Raw genomic sequence first — 24,316 nt, forward strand, 5'->3', positions numbered from 1 at the left:
GGGAGAAATCTCAATGTATCTTTTGTATTCTATACAAACACACCCCTTCATTCCACCACCAATACTGCACACAAACATTACATCCAAACACACCTCTGCAATGAAACAGAAACATTACATACAAACACACCACTGTATTAAAACACTAACACTACACACAAAAGCACACCTGCATTTAAAAGCCAACACTACACACAAGTACTCCACTGCATTCCAATGGCAACAGTACATACAAATACACCCCTACATGCAAACATATACTCTATATAAAAACATGCTTACATTGAAAAACACGAAAACTGCTCACAGCTACAACCCTGTATGAATGGACAAATGGTAGATCCAAACACCAGCATAATTGGAGTTGCACTACAGATGGGGATCTACAATTGGACCACTCTTGCACTACACAGGGGCCCAAACGTCCTTGCACCAGGGCCAGCTCTACATTAGTTCCTCCACTGGGTATTAGGCTGCCCAGAAAGGAGTTCCTAGCTGAGTCAGTCATGTGTGCTGGTAGAGGGTAGTGGGGCAAATATCTTAGTATTTCAAGCTGAAATGCTGCACATACAGACTCCTACCACAATAACCACTTCTAAATGCAAAAGTGGTCATGGTGATTAAAGTAACCCTTTAATGATATTCCATCAATGCATTCCCATGTTACCCAGGTGATTTTATTGTGGATAACTTTCATGTCAATTTCCCAGGACAATCTAAGTGAATATTGTTTTTTTTTTTTGCCCCAAAAATCCCCAAAACAGTCAAATATCAAATTCATTATGTTTTAGCTTAATTTTTTTAATAAGGTTTCCATGAAGGAAAGCTAAGTAGTGCAATATTTATAATGTATTCCTAAAGGGTTAACATTTTCAGGCATCTCTTTATTCTTATATTTACAACATTTCTGGCTGTCTTGATTTGTAGTCAATATACCGGGTTTAAAAACCTGTAGGCATCTTGTATCCAGACTGAAGATGGATGTGTTTTGGCTTGCTAAGCATGGGGGTGAATTTAATTCACAAACATCTGCAATGCCAAGGTTAGCTCTCACTGTGACAAGAGTTTGCATTTGCCAATACCTAGATTTCATTCACTCTAGTTGTTCTCTTCTGAGATTTTATGTTTAAAAAAACATGTCCATTTGCATTCATCAAAGAGATTCACATTAGTTACTTCCATACAATATAAATGATTGATGCCAGTCAACATTGATGTCATGAAAGAGTAATTTAGCTTAAGGCAATTAGAATATTATGTAAATGTTGAATTGCCTTTTAAGATGTATAAAGATCGCACGATGTGTGTGCCTTTGTGAGACTATGGTGTATTTGCATGGAGTGTTTCATCTATCAAACCACAGGAGAATTGTATTTTAAGAATCCATAAGACAATAATGTAATGACATTTTACTTCATTATTTTTTTTTTTTTTTTTTTAACTATAACTAGGCTGTGGCCGAGACTATATTCAATCTAACCTTTGGTCTTTGGCAGTAAAAATAAGGTGTGCCTTTGGATATGTTCAGGCCAGATCTGTCTCATTAAATATCCAAAGAAATTTGTTGTAATTTAAATATGGATATATTAAGAGAATTTAGAAAATGTCGGCTAAAAAGGAAAATTCAGTGTATGTCATGCAAGTTAACCCAGTTCTGAGATCAGTGGTGGATTTAGGGAGGAACAACAGGATACATTTTTGAAAACCCAAGGACATTAATGCCTGGTTGCATCAGTTAATTAACGAAGGGGTCATCCTCACTCTGTATCCAAATGCCTTCATCCAAGTTGTGTAAAAATAAATTCCAGGGCCTACGCTCTACACACAATGATGTGCCTTCAGGAACAGGAGGGTTCATGAGAAATGTAAGTAGATTTCCATAAATAGAAGCCAAATTAAAAATGAAAAATTCACAAGAGAAGATTACTGCAACAGCATGTACAGTATCATGGAAAAATAATTTTACTCCTTCAGAATGTGAATCCGCTAGTGTTTTGATTCATGAAGTATCTTTTACAAGCCTTGACAAAGACCCTTTGCGTGTCAAAATGTTGCCAAGTCCACATTGTGGTGGAATAAATCGCTTTTTTTTCTTGATCCTTTATATATTTCTGATACCTTAGACTTCACCTTGAGTTGTTGTCATTTTCACGTATGTATTTTCCTTGAGAAATTGCTGACTTTCTGGAAAATTTAAGTTTAGAGCTAGACCACCTACAATTCCTAAATGTAAAATGGCAGAACCCAATACACAAATGTATTGTCATTGGTAAGTATACACTTTAGCTTACCATTTGTGAAAAACACAACTATAAAACAAAAGCAAAAAAGAGCACCTATAAATGAAATAAATACTCAGAAAATCAGAACCGGGGCTAGGCAACAGAAAACTCTTAGGCCAATTTAGATCTAATGATTGGGAACATTACGGTTCTATGAGTAGATTTATAGTAGAAAAAATACACTAAAGGAGGTCAAGGGTAAAATAATTGCAAAATTTTAATTACAAAAAAAAAAATGCTCATGCTTAAAGGAAGATTGCCGACACCATACCTACTACAGACTATTCTAGCCTTGCTGGATTGGCCTATAATTTGGCAACACCGTGTCAGCTCTCTACAATTCTCAGTTTATTGGATACCCATCTCATCTTCTATTAATCGTAGACATGGATTTGGAGTTTGTAAATATGTTTAAAATTAACTGTCACGTCTCTGTGAGTGATAGATCCTGATTATCTCACCAAATTCATTGCTCTCTGCAATATATCCATGTCCAGAGTAACACCATTACCCCACGATACGTGAGTTATGCTCTAATGTGTTCAGGCATGTTAAAAATACATTACCAATAACTAACTATTCGTTTTCTATCACATTTTTCCAAACCCCAAAGATGACTATTCTATTTCAAAACACATTGCGGATTCATATTTCTTATTTTGTTTGTCTGAATTATGCTACCATGTATTAAAAATGTGTATTGTATTTACTAATTACCTGACAATAGCTTTGGGATTAAAATGACTTCAAATTATTTTATACACATTCTAGCTGTAAAAGCTGTTAGTGCTAGCGCTGACACAGATAATGTATGTAGGGATGTAGGGTGCAAATTATCACGTGTGTTTAAGGGCAAAATCAGTGTAGTCAACTGTTATGTAAGCTGAGTGACCTTTCTGTTTTTATTTAATTGCTAATTATCCTCCTCAGCGCTAATGAATTTCCATAATAATCTATGCACGTGCTGTAATGTGGAAGATATAAATTAACACAGAACAAGGTGTGATTTTATCTCCATTTGCCCTATAAAACAATAGATGCTGGAAAGTCAACTATTAATCAGACATAATGTTTACATCTATGGCCCTAAATCATGTAATCAAAGGATTCTAATTTCTGGTTAGTGTTCATTTGCAGTCACATAGCAGCTATTTCTATGCTGTAAGGGGGAGGTGTTAAAGGGTCAATACTGATTATAATATTTTTTACACTATGCTAATCTATGGTTAATATATTTAGGGAAAATATGTTTTATGTCCTAGTGCTATGGAAATGTCACAAGGAATGTTTTTTTTTTTTTTATCTTAGTTTTGGACTGTAATACACTTGGTAGCACAAGAAGACTTGCAATGCATTTTATTATGTTAGGGCCCCTTTAAAATAACATGAGATGCCAAAATATTGTATACACACCTATCATTTATGCAAAAGTAGTAGACAAAGTTTGTAGACAGATCCCTCATATCATATGACATCTGTGTGTATTTTGTCACACCATGTACTTAGAGAAACACTCTGGTTCTATGTTGCATTTTAACTGTGAATGTCATAATACTGTTAGATTTTACTGAAATATAATTCACATATTTGTGTTCAGCGATGTCTCACAAATATAACAGTAATCTCCATGTACAGGTTTTATGGGGTTTTGGAAAGTTACATGGTCAAATATAGAGCATTCCTCTTTTCAGTTTATACACATTGAAATTTAACCAGATTGGTTTGCTGGGCCTATGTTGCGTTTGAAAACGTATGCCAGCCCATTTGCAACATAGGCCCATTTGCAAAAAGATGTGGTGTGTCCAGTCATTTTTTAGTAGCCACTTAGTCAAAGCCTGGTCTGAGTTAAAGGAGCACTATAGTGCCTTGTTTTCCTGGCACTATAGAGAGAGCCGGAACTAGCGGTTGGATTAACCCTCTGAACCTGCTATGTTTACAGCTGCAGGGTTAAAACTAGAGGGACCTGGCACCCAGACCACTTCATTGAGCTGAAGTGGTCTGGGTGCCTATAGTGGTCCTTTAAGGTTCATATATTTATTTATTTATAAAATATTTCATTTATAAAATATGTTACCAGGAAAGATACATTGAGATTTCTCTTGTTTTCATATATTATTTTTGCATTTTTCACCCCCCAAAACAATGCCCTTTCACCAAAGATATCATTGTCATTATACATTGTACTGCTCAAAAACACTCATTTGATGAAGTCAGGTAGCCAATCCGGTCAGATCTGGCGAGCAGTGTGAGTATCTGTGCTTTAGAAAGGGCCCAATGATTAGGGAGTTCTATGCCAACTTAACGACCTTAAAGCCCTTCTTTTGTAGGATGGCATAGCATGCCCTAACATTAGGAAAGGGTTAAGAAAGTCACTACTGCAATAACTACTCAAAATAGCATGATGGAATACTTTACAAGCAGCATTTACTTCATGGACATGGATTCTTAAAGTATTTAATGCAAATATTTAAAAAAATATTGCAATGTGATATGTTCTATTTGTCAAAAGGAATTATCCAATAATGGTTAATCAAAGTATTTCTGATGCTTCTGAACTACATCTCCCATGATGCTTAGCCAGTTAAGTGATCTAGAATCATATGGGTTAGCAATCACCGGTTAACCCATCATATTTTTAACTCCTTCCATACTAACCATCTATATTTTAAACTATAAGCAGCTATTAATTTAGCTGTGAAATAGCATGCAAAATGAAGTCTAAAATAAAAATTAAATATCTTCCTTACCTTTCAGTGGCATTTTTGGGAACCGGCATTCCTAAAAAAATATCAATATATTTCTTATAGTTCATAGTATGCAGAAGCAAAGTTTGAAAATAGTTTTAGCAACACACGCCCATTCTTTAGCTAGGTCCTTGCGTAAATACTAAAATATAAAGGGATATTTTATTCTCTCCAAAAAAACAAAACAAAAAAAAAACTTTTGTCACCATAATAATTTACTAAAGCATGAATGTATAAATGGAAATTAAAATGTATGTAATGTTAATAATTAGCATTTGTAACTATTTCTAAATCACAAATTATATACAAAACTGTTTTTTGTCCCTGATTTGTGAAGACCTCGCTATTTGTCCCTGATTTTAAATAACTGGTAAATGCTTTATTAATTAAAAAAAAAAAAAAAAAACTCGAGTAGTAAAAGGGTTAACCTAGTAAAGGGATAGTATATCTGAATTATAGATGAAGCATGTTTTAGTAGATAGAGACCTCCCCACTATGAGGATCTATATGGCTATTGAAATGATAGTATGCTTTTACTATGAAGCCGTTTCCTCGGCTTTTATTGTCATTTTGGGTATAGTGTAGCATATGGCCATTAATGACTGTTGTGCTGAATAAGGATGCATCTGTTGACTCTCAATATTCTTTTCTTTTATTATGGAGGACTAAGAAATATTTGAAAAGAGATGCATAGTCGTAACCAGGAGATAAGGGTGGGTGCTTTAACAGTGAGAAAATAAGAACAGAAATCTGGTTTGTAATAAAAAATCACATATACAAATATGGTTAATGCCCCGTGGAATAAAATGTTTTGAAAATAATCATAAAACAAAATATGCTCTGACAAATGGTCACAATCCAAAGAGTCCTTATACATCTAAATGCAGATTTTTGGTGCAATTCTAAAAATGCAGATGTAAGTTTTTCTAATATAACCGAGAAGACTCTTGGATGCACTGAGAATTAGAGATGAGTAAAACTTTGAGAGTTTATCCATGAAACAGTGAGATGCAGTGATCTGACACAAATGCTACAAAATATACATGGAACTAGCTGTGTTAAAAAAGAAGAAAAATCCTCAGCTCACTTTTTCTCATTACAAGTGTCTGTGTCAAGGCATATTCCCCAGTCAATTGTAAAAAAATCACTTTGTACCACATGACCACTTTAATATACTAGACATTATCACTATGTATTCATTTGTAAATAGGCTTGATAAAAAGTGGTTGACACACATGTTAAGAGCCAACAGGAAATCACTAGCACTAGAATTAGATACTGGAATGTTTGATGGTTTGGGTGGCATAGGAATTAAGACATTTAAAGAAGTGGAGAATAATTTTGGATGTTAAATTTAACTAGTGCCACTAGGCTGGGTGAGTTACCAGGGGACTATCTGGTAAAGGTGCAAGCAAGTCTAAAATTTAAATATGCCAGACTGATTGACAGCTATTCTGTCCTGGCTCACTTAGGGTGCCCATGCACAGAGCACTCTTGATACACCTCTCCATTGACTCAGTGCTCTGGTAACACTCTGCATGTAAATGTTTATATTGATGCGCTCACTCTTTGCTATTAGGGGAGAACAAACCCAGGTTGGTCAGGCAGGCTGATAAATTTGAGATGGTCTCACTGGATCCATCACAGATTACTAAAATCAAACAAAATCAACAACATAAAAAGCACAGAAGGTTCAGGATCTTTAATGATCCAGTCCATGTATAATCAGAGATTTCTTAAGGTCCTAGCCTACTATAGAGCCTGCCAAATGGAGGCGGCAATAAAACTTCACTCACCCTCAAATAGATTTCAATGGGTAGATATGTAAAATAGGGCAACATCTAATAAATCAATCCCAGACATCATCTGGACCCCGAAACCATATAGACCCAAGCTACCAAACTTGTACTATACTACACAACTTAGCAATACGCACAATTGATAACTTTCTATCCTCTACGCAACAAGAGAGAACTACATTACTTCCCCAAGCCCCCATCTCAGCGCTAGCATTGCTTTCCCCATGGTTATCATTACAACAGTGGTAGGAACAGTGTTTCTCAAATATTGGTGACCTCTGTGCAGGTTTGGATTTCATACCCTTTCAAGAGCTACAACGCTCCCATGACTTACCCAACTCGTTTATTTTTCCCTACCTCCAACTTAAAAGCATCATAACAGACAAAGTACACTTCCCCTCTGCAGATACACAACAACAATATCTGCCTTTACATACATTCTATGATAGATGTCATAAAAATCCAGGCAAGGCAAAGGCTCTATGCTATAAGCTTCTGATGGAAATGATACCTGTAACACCCCTAACATTTAGAGAACAGTGGAAAAAGGAAGGGTTGCAGGTTCCGTCTGATGCCCATTGGCTTCGGTCACTGGGGGCGGTCAAGGGGCTGACATCATGTTATTCCCATATAGAGGCGCATAAAAAGTTGGTATACAGATGGTACCTCACCCCCAGCTGCTTACACAAAATATAACATACCACATAACCCAAACATACCACCGACTTGCTGGAGGTGCACTTAACAAGAGGGTAACATGAGTCACATTTGGCTAGACTGCCCACTGATACAACCATTATGGACACCGAATTCACCCCAACACTGCTTTTATTATTTCCCCCCTCCTGGTCCAAGGCACATAGAAAGGCAGTGGCAATAGTCATCTTGGCAACTAGAAATCTAATAGCCACAAATTGGAAAACAACATATCGGCCCTAAAAATCAATGTATGTTAAAATCAATCAATACTACCAGTACAAAAAAATGTCAGCTACCACACACCGGGTAGCACAATCCTTACAAATAGTCTGGTCTTGCTGGCTGGCACTCTACCAAGGCGCACAATAAGACCAGAGATGCAAGGCAGAAAAATATCAATGCCTCTTGGATGTGGTGCAACAGATGTTTAGAGTTCACAAGCCAGGGTACACGGAAGATACTTCCAATATTATACACCTCTTCCGCCAGCAGTATTACCGAAGGGGCAATCTAGTAAGAATATGAGAGACAAGGGATATACTGGGAGTGAAGACTGACAGGGGGCTTGGTCAGACTCAACCCATCCCATTAGGATGACCCACTCTAGGAATGCAGCTCATTAGGACTAAACACATATATGGTATGCAGTTCTACCCCTAGTTTTACCCTCAGTTTTCCTCACACTTTATTCCATCTGTGGGGTGACGACCCAGCGCATCCCAATGGGGGTGCCGGTATCTACATTCTGGTATACAGGTACATAAGCATACAGAAAAGAGAACACTAATTCCACCAGACATATCCTATAGCATATCTACACTGGCACGAGTGACGTCACTAGAGGCAGAACACTAGCAGATGACACACGGCTATACAATAGAGTGGCACCAATACCCAATACCCACTACCGACACACATGTGAGGGAACGAGATACCGTAACACTTATGCTTAGTTATGTGGTGTAAAAATGGTGTTTATTGTGCCTGTTATGGATAAGAGTATCTTGTAAAAAATGTATACACCCCCTAATCCCCCTTCTTCTTTCTGTATCCCCTCTTGCTTATCCTAATGAAAAATATCAATAAAATATTAATTTAAAAAAAAGTATTTTAATGAAAATTTAAATATAAAAAAATATACCATATAACAAAATATATCAATAGATAAAAAAATCTAAATATATTATTTTTCTAAATATTAAATGATTTTAAAAGTGTAACCAAAAATATTAAATCAAAGCCTAGATTAGCAACCACTGCTCTAGAGTTTTGTGATAAAGAACATCTGCAGTCACACGCAACCAGGAATTATTATTACATATATTCATGTATTTTGGTTTGTGGTACGGTAATATTATTACGGATAGTTAGCGAAATAAGGAAAGCAGGAAAGCTATTAGAATGCGTACAATTTTTTTAAAAATAACTCATGCGACAACAAGAAACTGTATTTTTCATATTCATACCAAAGATAAGTCCTCCATTTAAAGCAAGCTAAAACCATCCTCAATTTTTTATATGCATTTTATGCAGATTTCTGACTTACGCCTTGATAATTGAGTAAGCTGAATTATTGAAGAAATGCAAGAGAAGCAAAAAGCCTAACATTTATATGTGGAGGAAGCCAACAAAGTAAACACTGAAAGCAGGCATATATATATTTCTTTTATTTTGCAATTTATGTTTACATGTATGCTATAGGGGCACACTAAGCAACATAACCACCAGAGCCCAGTGGTTGTGGTGCAATAAATCTTTGACAATTCCTACTTTTAAAGTAGTTTGAATAAAGGAAATGTCTCCTGGCAGAGACGTAACTAAAAAGCACCAGGTCCCAGTGCGAAAATTGCCCGGGGCCCCCGACCCATGTGTCTCATCCCCCCTCCCCCCCAGAGTATCATTCCTTCCCCATCTTATTTCTCCTTCTCTCCCCCTTCCCCTCCATATGTCCCATTCCTACCTCACCCCCATGTCTTATTCTTCCTTCTCTCTCCCCACCCCTCCATGTGTCCCATTCCTCCCTCTCCCCCCTTCCATGTGCCCCATACTCTCCCTCTCTCCTGCCTCCCCTCCATGTGTCCCGTGCAGCTCAGTCATTGTGGAGGATAATTTTATCTGTACATCCTTAGCTACCCCAGCAGTACTCATTACTATCCAAAGTTTGGCAAATTTGAAAAGACTAATGCAGAATTTCACCTCTACATTATTCAAGCTTCATCAGAGAGGTGAGGCTTTATGTGAAAAGAGAGTTCTGCTTTTGTGAAATCAATCAAAAACAGAATTACACAAATCAGGGGTGTGGCTAACAAAGACTCTTTGCGCTATAACCACGGTAATAGATAGAGCAATGAACAGGTTAAGTTGCTGTTGTATGATTGCGTTTGGGTAGTGAATGTTTTGGTTTGTGATAACTGTGACTATTAGAGTTCATTTATTTAATTGTTTGTTCTGACTAGACTTCATTTTCATCCACATTTTAGCTAACTAACTAATGAAACTAAAAACAAATTGCTTGTTGGATGAAATTTTGTCCATGCTATTTGTTCTTTCGTTTGTTCATTTTATATCACAAGGATAGAGCTACAGGCTTGTTATATTTATAATTAGAAGCTTCTTAATTCCCCCCATACTCCCCTCACTCTTGGCCTATGGCGGGTCAATATAAATGTGGTTAAATCCTCCCTCCTGCCTCTTCCCGCCATACTGTGAGTATGGATATATCTACTAAACAGCAAGCAGCCAGCGACTGGGCACTGGGCAGACCACGATGGGGCAATTATTAAATTAATTTACTGGGGAGACATAGTTTTAACCCATCCGCATGAGTGGAAGCTTTGCATTTATTAACTGTATATTTATATTATTAAATAAATTGAATGGGGGACACAGTGTCAGTCTCGAAATTTACCTGTCAGAGCACTCTGGCTGGCTTAAGCCAACCAACCAGAGAGCTCTGAGTCAAATTGCACAGCATGCAATATTTTTACCATCTTCACCCAGCGAGAGCTCTGCACAGCTTGCAGTATGTGGGAAACATACTGCAAGCTGTGCAGAACTATTGCTGGGTGAAGATGTTTTTTTTTGGTTGGGTTTTTTTTTTAGGGTTTTTTTTTTTTTTTTTTTTGCGATTGGAGTTTGACATAGAATTATGGATTTTTATTTGGCTTTTTTGGTGCTGAAAAAAGAAGATAGAAAAAGACATTGAATGATATATATTAATTACCTATGTTACAGGTATTTAGTTTATTGCCCTCCCTCACTATTATTAGGGTGAGGGGGTATGCAGAGTATTTTCTTTTCTTATTGGTGAATGAAGAGGGGCTTGGGGACCCCTAGTCATGAGGGGGATTTATTAATAGACCCCGCCTGTTGCTGATGGGTGGGGCTGGCAGGTACAATAGGCCCACCCTCATTATTATATGGGGTCCTTAGATACTGCAAATGGGTGAAAACTTGGAGGACAATAGGTCCAGACCCCATTTTTATTTGCCCTTCTGCTGCCAATGGGTGGGGGCTGGGGGAAATATGTCCACCTTTGATTAATATTCATGTTTCCCACATTTAGTTGAATAGCCCCCTCTCTCTGGGCAAGGGGAACACTATTTCCCCCCAGTTAATTCATATATGTCCGCCATTTTTTTTCTGCCGTGGGTGGTGGATGGACTTTTTTTCTTTGTTTTCTTCTTTCCTTTTTTTTTCTTTGTTTTTCTTATTTTTTTCTTATTATTATTGCAATATTATAATAGGGGGGATTTAGCTATAAATAGGACAATTACAAGAAAACTTACAGGACTAATAGGTTGAAGAGGACCCTGCTCAAACAAGCTTACAGTCTATAGGAGCTGGGGTGTAAAACACAATAGGACAGGAAATAGCAACCAAAATATGTTGGAGTGAAGCAGAGCTGTAGGAGAGAGAAAAGTGTTGCCCTTTAGGAGAGAGCAATATACAGGTATGTGAGGTAGAGGTTACTCTGGGAGGCCATTAGCTTTCCTAAAGAGATGGGTTTTAAGGCACTTCTTAAATGATTGAAGACTAGGGTAAAGCCTGATGGCAGTAGGTAGGCTATTCCACAGGAAGGGAGCCACCCGAGAGAAGTCCAGCAAGCATGAGGTGGCCATACAGGTGCGAGCAGCGGACAGGAGAAGGTCACAGGCAGAGGATAATCCCTGGCATCCTGCTTTTAATTCTCCAGTGAGGACCTCACCAAGTATCCCAGGTGGGGATTTTACCACCCACACTGAATATACTGAGCGGGTTATCTGCTCAGGAAATTATGAGTACGTTTGATTTATTATTAATAAAATAAAAGGAAAGAAACAAGAGGAGTAGGGGCCAGAAATTGCCACACCTCCAATATGGGGGTTAACCCCGGTTTGGCTATTCAAAATTAATAAGTAGGACTAGTCATTGAGTCTACTTTAATTTGTACTTAGTGTGCACCATCCATTTATTGGATGTTTTTTTTTTTTTTTTGTCAATCTTTGTTTTTATTGAGGCATAAGATGGTTCGGTACAGAAAGAAAAACAAGGGGTTAATGCATGAATGACGCATGACATGTATAACTGATTGTACAATGGTTACATGTAATCCCTAGAATAGCAGCCTCATTTTATAAACGGTACAACAGTAGTATTATACAAGCTAAACAGGTTATTTGTTATTTAATATTTTGTCGTTGGGCTAGTGCTGAGAGTACAAGATATGGATCATATGATCCGAATGGTAGCATGCAGACTAATTACCATAGCAAAGAGTATGTGTATTTGTTGAGATCAGATATCATTTGTCGCTTTAACTTTTGTCGCTTTAACTTTTGTCGCTTAACATTTGTCGCTTTAATATTTGTCGCTTTTACATTTGTCGCTTTTACGTTTGTCGCTTTTACGTTTGTCGCTTTAACATTTGTCGCTTTTACATTTCTCGCTTTTACATTTGTCTCTTTAACATTCGTCGCTTTGTCCTTAGTCGCTTTAACATGTGTCGCTGTAACATGTGTCGCTGTATCGTGTGTCGCTGTAACATGTGTCGCTGTAACATGTGTCGCTTTAACATGTGTCGCTGTAACCCGTGTAGCTTTAACATTTGTCGCTCTAACATTTGTATCTCTAACATTTGTCGCTCTAATAGTTGTCGCTCTAACATTTGTCGCTTTGTCGCTAACTTTTGTCACTTTAACATTCGTTGCATTAACGTCAAACTTTTTAGTAGTATCAGAGCTTAAAATAAAATAATAATAACAACATAAAGTCATACGAGTAGGCAAAATGGGAGGCATATGCACAAGTGGGAGTCCAGTAAGGAGAGTCCATGGGGGTCATTCAGGCTAGAGCCCTGCGGCTATCAGCCAAGAGTCGTGATGATGGGGCCGCCAGTTAGTGGGGTCTGTTCAGCCAATACCTCTGCTGGGCACGGTGGGGAAGTTGGCACCGTCGTGAAGAATGAGCCACCGGGGTACGGCATGGTGCGAGTTGGCGTCAGCCGTCGGCCGGCCCCAGGTCATTATGAAGGCCTTCACCAGTTTCCCACCGACACGGTTACTCAGAGAGGCCGGGTCGTCCCTTCGTCGGGCGCCATGCTGGGCTCGGGTGTTCTGCCGCCGCCTGCGGCGGGCGAGCCTCCGGCGGTGTGGTTGGTGTCTTGGAGTCGGACTCCATGCGGTCTTCAGCCTGGGAAGGCGTTGTAGACGGCCTATGGTAGAGGCTTCTGGTAAGTGAGTGAGTAGTCGGGCGGTTTGTCGCAGTGTGACAGTACCTTGCCCCTGCTGTTGCAGGTGAAGCTTTGGGCCTTGAGGTGAGACTTTGGGCCTGACTGGGACACTGCTGGCTGAGTTAGGCCTATTGGTTCGAGTTTGAGGCACCTTTGGCTTGTGGGGTCGCGGTTGGCCCTTCTCGCCATCCGCCTTAGCCTGGCGTGTGTCATGCCACTGCCATGTATGAGGTCTGTGAGTGAGAGGTTGCTCGCTGAGTCGCCATGAATCAGGCCGTTGGTGGTGTGAGGCCTCGGCCCTCAGGAGGGTCTGGGCTGGACGGGACATTAGTACCTCCAGTTTGCGCCAAAAGCTTTGGAGAATTCTGTCCATTCTCGCCTCATATCCCAGCTCGCTCCGTGCCTCCTCAGGCTTCCACGTGGCCGGCGTTCCCCCAGCTGTCTTGCTGCCGGTCTGGGCTCCCGTATATGGGTTGGATGTAGTCCCATGCTGCGTGCGGTGGACCGGGATATCCCCCCGGCCCTGTGGGGGGGGGAACGGGACTTTGTGAGGACCCGTTAGTAGGGGAGGAGAGGGACGGGAGATTGGCCGATTCTCCCGCCCGCAGCCCCTGCTAGGCCGCATCTGTTCCACCCGGCTTTTTCCTGTCAGCGTCTCGGCTTTCCGCTTCGGGACTTTCCAGCCGACGTCTGCGGCAGATGGGTACCCGTTTGGAGCATGATGTGAGCGGCAGGAGTCCCAGCAAATCGCTTGACATTGTAGGTTAGTAGGGAGCTCCTGCATGCTGCGACTGTCCGCCATGCCGGTCAAGCCCCGCCCCCACAGTTATTGGATGTTTTATCTCAATACTCATTAAATGTTCATTTTTAAATAGGACATAGGTTCCTGTATGGTATTATTTTTCCTCCCTCCTTTTCTTCCTTTTTTTAACGGTTTATTACTACTCCTGATCTATTACTTTTATACAGTAAGCACTATTGTCACTTTTTATTTCTGTTTGGTCCTGTATTTACCTTGCTGCTACGATACCTGCTGAGTACACCTTCCATTGATTTCCTAAAAGTGGAGGATCAATACCACTGCATATGCATCATACTAGGGCTGGTTTTAGCTCTATTACATGTGAGTAGAAATTGGAATTCTTTTATATCCCTTCTCTTTATCTTAGACTTCTATTACACGATTTGAGTCCCTTTGTTTTATTTCTCTTGTTTTATATATCTACGGACCCTGAGCATCCTGGTGACTAGCAAGCCTAAGGAAGGATAAAGTCAGCATAGGTGTTTAGGAACTTGCACATACACCTACTACCAAGACTTTATTGTGTGACTGCTGGTATCATCTTTGGATACCTGTTTTATTGGTGTTATAGGTTTCATTTACCTTGTTTTATCTATTTTTCATACCTGTGACTGATTTATCTGTATATTATTCAATTTGATTTTTTGGCACACCCTTCTACCTTGCTTTTTCATCATCCGAGGAATAGCTGGGGAGACAAAAAACACTCAGTTCTGTTCCCTAGCTCCTGTTTTAACTTATCATTATCGAAAGAGGAACTGAATTAAGACTACAGTTGCATTGAGCCGCTGCCTGGGAATATATGTTCCAGTGATATCCAAAGATTAAAAGAACGCTTTTAAAAATAAATATTTTTAATGTAACAATGTTGCTTTAATAATTTAGATTCAAGACCTCCCTTCTAAAGTTAAAAAAAAAAAAAAAAAAAGATTTTTGGTCCTGACTGGCCCCTGGTGGCTGCTGCAATAATCACTGCTTTCCTGGAGTGCGGCTCCCATCAATCTCAGGCAGTCCTGCACATAATTAATCTGTTGCTATGGTAGCCTTGATAGATCCCATGCTGCATAATTTCAATCACATTGCACAGTTCTGTCTTAATTGAGATATGATGTCACAATGTTCAGCACTTGAACAATGATAATGCTCATGTATACTATTTAATTGTTATTAACGCTGATTATATCACACTGTGCAGTTAAAAACAAGGAAAGGAGTCACATTGTTCGCATGCAGTATTTGCAAAAGTGACAGGAGTTGTTTATATTTTGTTTATTTATTATTAACTTTTTTCCCCATCTATGGGAAAAGGCTTTACTTTTCCCTTGTGAAACACAACGACAGACTGGCTCTAGTCACTATCAGAGTAAGTGAATGAAATGAAGCATACATTAACTCAATAAAATCACAGCTGATAAAATAAAAATCAGTAAAAGCTATGAAAAGATGTATTTTCCATCAAACTAAATAATGCACAGTGCACCATAATGTCCTCGGAGATAAGGGCCCGATATTTAATTTATATGTAAAGTTTAAAAAGTTAATTCACTTCTGTTCTCTGATTCTTAGTGGTTTAGGATTCCCTAAAGAAATAGCTGAGATCAGATAAACTACAGACCCTTCTGAAAATAGAATTAAATCAGCTGCCAAGAAAGCTGTAGAATAAACAGCATGTATTGTATCAGTAAGTCTCTCTGCATCTGACCTGTAACCCTCCTTGTCTCAGCATTTAATCTATCATTATTTCTTTTTATTTTCAATTTTAGAAATTATAAAGTCCCAATATATTTCACAGTGCTGTAGAATTCTGTTTGCAATTCTTGAAAATAAAAAATGTGTGCTTTATCAAAGATAAATAAATATTTGAATTATTATTTTTTTTTTTTTTACAAAGCTAAAATTAGGCTAAGTTCTCAGGACGTTTATTAATTACAAAGAGCCTGGTGATTTGCCTCCCCCACCCATTACTACTTTATGCCTTTACTGAATTACATAGCCCCTACAGCTGTAATTAACAAAGGAGATGTAAACCCTTGTGTAAGAGGAGAAGGGCAAAATAACTGGCTGGGACAATCAAGCCGATCACATTGGACTCACAGATGTGAAGCAAACCCCGTGTTATATAGCTGTAATTTAATTTAAAGCTATTCATTATAATGACAATATATATATATATATTTTTTTTTTTTTACTTTTTACAAGCATTATATATTTTTCTTAAGAGTTGTTATAATGGGTTTCAGTTGTGGGCTGGCACTGACTTCTTTCAAGCACAAAGAAATATAACTACCAATATTCCTGGGAGTGTCTCGTCTGATATGTTGGAAATGGAAAATATAGAAACTCTTGGTTGTTGAATGAAATTTTAGTCACTTTATGCAGGTATAACGGTGGAGCCAGGGCTGGTGCAAGGATTTCTGTCGCCCTAGGCAAAGATCCATTTTGCCGCCCCCTCATGTCAATCTCTCACTGACAGACACACACTGGCAGATACACACACACACAGACACACACTCACTGACAGACACACACTCTCTCACTGACACACACACACACATAAACTCACTGACAGACATACACTCACTCACTGACAGACACACATACACTCACTGACAGACACACACACAGACACTCACCAAACACTCAGACACTCACTGACAGACACACACAGGCAGACACTCACTGACATACACACACTCACTGACAGACACACACACACCCACACACACACAGACAGACACTCACTAACATACACTCACTCACTGACTGACACACACACAAACACACTCACTGACAGTCAACACTCACACACTCACTGACACACAGACTCAGACATCCAATCTCCTTAACTCCCTGGGGTCCAGTGTGGGTCCGCTCCTCACTCCTCCAGCGTGCTGTTTAGTATGCCGGGGCCGGAATGACGTAATATTCCAGCTCCCGGCACAGAGGGCGCGAGAGGGAGGAGTGGAAAGCTGCAAGAAGAGCCTCCCTCATTGCCCACACTGCTGTCGCCTGCCTCATCTCCTCCGCTGGCATTCATTGGCAGAGCAGGCACCTGCCATCAGGGTAAGCAGGTGCCTGCTCTGCCATACCGAAAAATGGACAGCTTTGGGGGCGCCCTGTGATAAGGGTCCTCCAGGCGCCCCCATTTTCAGGATTAGCCTGGCGCTGAGGGTTGGGGGCTCTAGAGCCGTTCACCCAGTGCTGCGGTTCAGGACAGGGGGAATGCCTAGTTTGCCTAATGGTGGAGCCCTGACAATATGCATTTGTCTCAAGAGCTAGATTCACCGTCCCGAATTCATAACTTTTTTTTTGTAAAATAGACATTTAATTGTTCTGAAACGTGAATGCATTTGGAGACTAATCCCTGTTTTGAACCAAACTGCATTAAGTGCGTACTCAAACTGCATACTTGTGCATTCAGTTTCAAACAAATTCATACAAAATTTGAGCAAAATGCTGTATGGACGAATCACAAAACAGATGAAATAGATAATTGTAAAACTGTTTCATTTGTGATTCAGAGTTCTGTCCATGGCATCAAAAAAGGCAACACTTTTACTTAAAGATCAAGTGAGAAGAGGAGCAGTAAAAAAAAAATAAAAAAAAAAATATATATTTTTATTTTATGCTTCTCTCCTTTTTCCCCTCTGTTGGCTACATTTTCTCACTTTATCTGGAAACTAATTGATGCAAAAATGTACTAGAGAATATATACATAATATTTTCATTTTGCAGTATACTGATTGGCCAATTTTTACGCCCTGTAGGTCCATCTGGAATGTTTTTCTAAAACAATTGCAGGGCCGAAATTCATTCGAGGAATCAATTCAAAATGCACAGATCTAATAAAAGGAGAGACATTCTACGACTCACTATCGCAAACTAGGTTCCATTGAAGAGTACCCAGTGCACAGAATAATCTGAGCTGTGTTACAGTCTGTAGCTGTAGAATGACTCTAACATATAAACCAAAACTCCCATGGGCATATGTTCCAAAGTTCTACCAAAAAGCCTTAATAAATCACATCTATTGCTGTGCGATAACAATAAACAAGATCCCAAATTAGAGTGTTTGCAGCAAAAATACCTTCTATCACCCAAGTAAAGAAGACATATAATAGTTTGACATTACCCATAGTAAAAGCATTATAGATTTACATTTATTCTTTTTATTCATAAGAACTTCTCTTAGATGCACCCTTGACATTAAAATAGCTGTAACTATGTTTTAATATCTCAATGAGAAAAAAAAGGATATTTATTATTTGCCATTCATTGATTCTAAGTTATATGCACATGAGTTAATTGATGATTCTTAAAATCATATCTGTCCTAAATGAACATAGTAAGCCTTGAGAACTTTTCTTGCAATCGAACATCCAATATATTAACGTGTGAAAAATGGGTAATGTTGAAAAATTCATCAATGTGACTTTTATAAAAAATCTCATTGTTTATTATAGCACATGCAAGAAGACGTATGACTGAATAGATGAAATATATGTTTATATTATAAACTATATTAATTATAGAAGACACTATTTTTCCATAATTTGAAAAACAAGAAAACTATTCCTATTGTGTTTTTTTTTAAAGCACCATATGTTCATTTTTGTTATGCTAACAAGTAAGTAAGGGTATGGAAAACATCAACAGGAAATATAGGGTTATATTGAAGTGACATATAGTCCCCTTGAGAAATCAATCTAGTTACACAGTTCATCTATAAGCACAGTAACCACAATACATTCACTGTAATAGATTTTACATCAGACTTGCATCAGCCTTGTACTGATAGCATAAGTTTCACCTGAGAACACAAGAAGAGAATGTTTATCCCTTGTTTATTAACAGATAATGCGCATACAAAGTCAGTTGGATTCTGCTTCAGCAAAACAAATCACGTGCAAGTTATTTATATAATCAGTTAGGAAAACAATGGTTATTATACTTCATGTTTTATTTAAATGAGTCTTAGTTTCATACACTTGCATTCTGAGATGAATTGGACCCATACCAAATAAATAATCTGAGAATCAGAGTTCCATTTGTAGGGTTATGATCTTAAGGAAATCACATAATTTGCGAGCTGTATGGCTTACAGTGCACGTTATGAGATATTCATTAGAAATGAGAGATTTTGATCTATTCTCATCCGAGTTGCGATTTATTCAGATACAAGCAAATCCGAGCAGCTTGACTTTGATCTTCTGCTATCGGTGAATAAATTGTAGCTCAGATCAAATATATATCAAAGCCACTCATCCCTAATATGTACATGCAACAATTCTTCTGCCACTATGACATGCATAGACTGAGTGATTATTTCTATTGTATGCTCTCTGATTCCCATTAGCCATGGAAGCTTAAGAATTTAGACATGACTTGGCCAGTCTTGGTTAATGCCTACAATGAAGGGCTGATGTTTACTGTGAGAAATAAGGGCTGTTTTAATACAGAACATAAGGGACGGTCTAAGAATTCCACCAAACCTGCTGTTGCCATTTGTGCTTCCAAACCACTTTAGCTTAGTAGGTATTGGGCCACATTTTCCTAGAATACAGCAACGATATCACTGATAATTAGAGATGTCCCGAACAGTTCACCGGGAACTGTTCGCCAGCGAACATAGCTTGTTCGCGGTTGCCGCGGCGGGCGAACATATGCGATGTTCGGTCCGCCCCTATTCGTCATCATTGAGTAAACTTTGACCCTGTACCTCACAGTCAGCAGACACATTCCAGCCAATCAGCAGCAGACCCTCCCTCCCAGACCCTCCCACCTCCATTACGAATAGGGGGCGGACCGAACATCGCATATGTTCGCCCGCCGCGGCGACCGCGAACAAGCTATGTCCGCCGGTGAACAGTTCCCGGCGAACTGTTCAGGACATCTCTACTGATAATATGGCTGCCCAGGCTACAAGCAAATATCTTAAGTGTCTTAGTCAATGTGACTTCCTGATCCAATACTGTGACTTCACACTGACTTTATGCTTACCTTTAAAGTTTGGATTACACATGGCCTCTCTGCATTATTAGGGGTTTGACTGATAAAGTCAACATAAATGAAGTGATTCTGGCCTAGGGCATCATCTGTCCTATCTATAGGGAGGTAATGAACAGGAATGGGAGGAATGGGTCACTGCCGAGGAGAAGGAACTCCTGAGCCACAGAGCCGTGGATATATTCAAAAGGCTTATAAATATCCTGAGGAAGTACTGGAACAAGAAGGCAGAGACTGTGCACCAATTAGCAGGTCAGTAGGTCTATTTGGAGTACAGCATTTCTCTCCATCAGCTACCCATGGAAGAGCATGCTCAACACATCCGCACTGACCCGAGACTGGTGTGGGGGTCTCTGCTGGATCGGCGCCAGACAATGCTCGAGGGGTAGGCTAATGCTGAGTGGCCCAATTGAGCTACAAGAGATATGAACCAAGAGATGTAGCTTGAGAGCAGTTATCTGTACCTGCTAGAGAGAGTCGATTGGGTGTCTGCTTCTAGAGGTGAGCAGCCTGGGGCCTTATCCATAAGTCGTTATGAATATGACTCCATCAGTCCTGACTTGAGGGATGCTTTCTAGGAGGAAGTGTCAAATAGTGCAAATATTTGTGTTATTAAACAATTTGATAAGGAAGTGTGAAAAGAGGTGTAATTCCTTATCTCCTAAAAACAAGTAATATAAATCCAAATAAATCACACACACAAAGTGTAAATAGTATTTCAATATACCACCTATTGTAGGTATCCACAGTGTATTTCACATCTGAAAAACAAATGAGGTATACATAGTGCTCTCCATAAATTATAAATGTCAGAGGAGTTAAAATTTGTATAATACACTCACAAAGGTGGAGCCATATTAGGCTCTGTATATGTAGATCTTGGGTGCCTATGCAGGCTATCAATATGCCCCAATCAGGAACATGAAGTCCACAGGGATGGGAATATGAATTCAAATGTATTTGAACAAATGTATAAATGAAAAAAAAAATCTCTTAAAAAATGTATGAAAAATAATTATAAAAAATATTTATAAAAAATAAACCAATTTGAAATCTATATTATGACATTTAGGGCACATAGTATCTAAAGTATAAATCTATTTGCCCTCTAATTTACTAAGTTCTTCTAAATTATCTTCCCCTCTCCAGTTCATCTTCTTTTTTTCAATTACCTTAAAACTCAGAAGGGAAGCGTCACTCTTGTGTTTCTCTAAAAAGTGTGCTGATACACTATGTTTGGTGTATCCCCTCCGTATATTCCCCATGTGCTCCATGATGCAGGTCTTTAAACTTTTTGTAGTCATGCCCACATACTAAAGCCCACAGGGGCACCAGAGGAGATGCACCACATTGGTAGAATGGCACATCACAATATCACGTATCTTAAAGCGATCTCCGGTAAGATTAGACTGGAACATAGTTTGGGTATCTTTTCTAAAATCTGTATTTCTGCACAGTAAACACATCTTGCAGGGATAAAAACCAGGTTTCTGATCCAAATTTTTTTTTTTCACTCTGTTTAGGTTTACTAAAACTTCTAACTGAACTATCCTTGATATTTTTAGCACCTTTAAAAATAATATTTGGCCCTTCACTTTTTATTCCTTTTAATTCTTCATCCACTTTTAAAATATGCCAATGCTTATTAATTGTATGTTTAATTTGTTTGGAATTTTCAATCAAATCTAAAACCATCGGTATTTCTCTATCACCCTTGTGAGTCTTTTTTACTTTTGTATTTAAGAACTTTTTTAAAAACATTTTTATTAACATATTTATTTAATTTCTTTTATATAAAAACATTATTTTTTAATTTCTTTTTTTTTTAAATAGATTTATTGTATATCTTGCCTGATAATTTGTTTTTCTGCTTGGTATATTTTCTTTTCTTTTAACTCAGGTTATTCCTATATAGTGTGTATTCTTTGTGATATATATATATCTTCTAATAACTTATATTTTTTCTCCTCTGTTTTTTACATATGGGCAATTGCCCACACTGAATATGAAAACTTGGGCATTGTATAGACCTATTCCACCATGCAGATGGACAAAGCCAGCTTGGAACACATGGTGGAACTCAATGTGGTCATGTGACCTAGCCGAACCGGAAGTCAGGTGGTTGCATCATGCCGGAAGTAGCGTAACACGGGCAAAACTGGAAATGGACTTCAGTGGCACCCGGACCAGTTTATTCCCATCAGGAGGGGTATTTAAACCAAAATAGACCAGTTGGGCAGCACTGAGGAAGGCCCCATCTAGGGCTGAAACGTGTTTTCTTTGGACTGGAATTAATTTTGCGACTTTTTCTGGTGGTATTTCTATGTTATCTTTCATATATGCACTGATTTTATGGGTCGTTATGGGTCATTTTTGTGGTGTATTAATCTATAACCTATTATTATACCTGCCTATTCTTGTCCCTTATTTTTTATCATAAGTTTTTATACATTTGTTCAAATAAATTTGAATTAATATTTCCATCCCTGTGGACTTCGTGCATATCGATAGCCTGCATAGGCACCCAAGGGCTACATACACAGAGCCTGATACGGCTCCACCTTTGTGAGTGTATTCTACATATTTTAACTCCTCTGACATTTATAATTTATGGAGAGCACTATGTATACCGCATTTGTCTTTCAGATGTGAAATGTACTGTGGATACCTACAATAGGTGGTATATTTATGAGGAAGTGTAACCATAGGATGGTTGGGCAATAACCATTATGCTGCTAGAGGAGGACTTGGGTTCTGACAACAAATGGGTGGTGTACATGGTACAGACCCCACTGGAACAATTCCAGAGTGTTGCGTCTGTGGATATCTGGGCGGGGGATGAGCTAATGCACCCCACTGAGATACAAATAATAAACAACCGGATATACCTAAAAACATAAAATTGAGAAAGAACTCATAATAATAACATAATTTACAAAACCCCCAGAGTTCAAGGTTACACTCACGGAGTCACAGCAAATTTGGGCTCATTAATAGTATACAGTATAGGTTCCACCAGATGAAATAGTATTCAGGTTCCAAAGGGTCATGTGAAAATATGTTTAAGAAATATAGTGCAACACTGATATAAAGTAAACACTTGCTTTAATGGTAACGCTTACAAAGTATAAGTAGGTTAAAAGCCCATCAGAATAATCACATGGTCTCCAGTCCTGGTCTTAGTCATAAAAGTGACAGGAGTCTCCACAGGTACCAAAGACAGACAAAACAGCAGCATATAAAACAATAACATATAAATAAAATAAAAGTAAAAGCTCATTCTATGTGTTCCGTCTAATAGCCTTAAACTTCATCAGGAGTATTCAAAAGTGCTGGTCTTTCCTCCCTCAATTGTTACTACTTCCGTGTCTGTCTCCCTCCAAGTCAACAGCGCTACCATCACCTATACCTCGCAGGCTCACTGCATTGGTGTTCTTTTTGACACCAACCTCTCCTTCACCCCTCGTGTCCAATCAATCGTCAATCCTGTCGCTTCCATTTTAAAAACATAGCGCGCATCTGCCCCTATTTAAGCCCGGATGCGGCTAAGGTACTGGTCCATGCTCTTATTCTCTCTCACCTGGACTACTGCAATACTCTTCTCAGTGGTCTTACGTGTTCCCAGATTGCACTGCTGCAATCTATAATGAATGGCGAGGTTAATTTTCCTGTCAGCCTGCATCTCTCACTCCTCCCCGCTATGTCAGTCCCTGCATTGGCTTCCAGTTAGATATAGGGCTCAATTTAAAATTCTGGTGCTTGCTTACAAGTCCCTACATAATGCTTCTCCAACCTACCTATCCTCCCTAATACACAAGTATGTCCTATCGAGGCCCCTACGCTCTGCCAAAGACCTACGTATATCCTCTGTCCGTACTCCCACCTCTAACGCTCGCCTCCAAGACTTTTTCACGGCTGCACCTCTTCTGTGGAACTCCCTTCCCCGTAAGAATTTCACCCAGTCTGCACCTCATTCAAAAAATCATTGAAAACTCTGTTCTTCAAGAAAGCATATCAATTAAACTATTAGCAGGTTTTCACCCTCTATGACTCCTCTCCTGCAACTGTCAAAAATTACCTACTAAGCCCTCAATGAATACTTTTCTAACAGCCTACTTCGTACCCCTACTTTTACCCTTTGTGTCACTATACCCCACTCCCTCTAGAATGTAAGTTCATGGAGCAGGGCCCTCCACCCCTCTGTTCCTGTATGTCCAGTTGTCTGGTTACAATTACATGTCTGTTACTCCACCCATTGTACAGCGCTACGGAAT

Source organism: Pelobates fuscus, chromosome 9 (genome assembly GCF_036172605.1).
Source record: "Pelobates fuscus isolate aPelFus1 chromosome 9, aPelFus1.pri, whole genome shotgun sequence".
Classification (NCBI taxonomy): domain Eukaryota; kingdom Metazoa; phylum Chordata; class Amphibia; order Anura; family Pelobatidae; genus Pelobates; species Pelobates fuscus.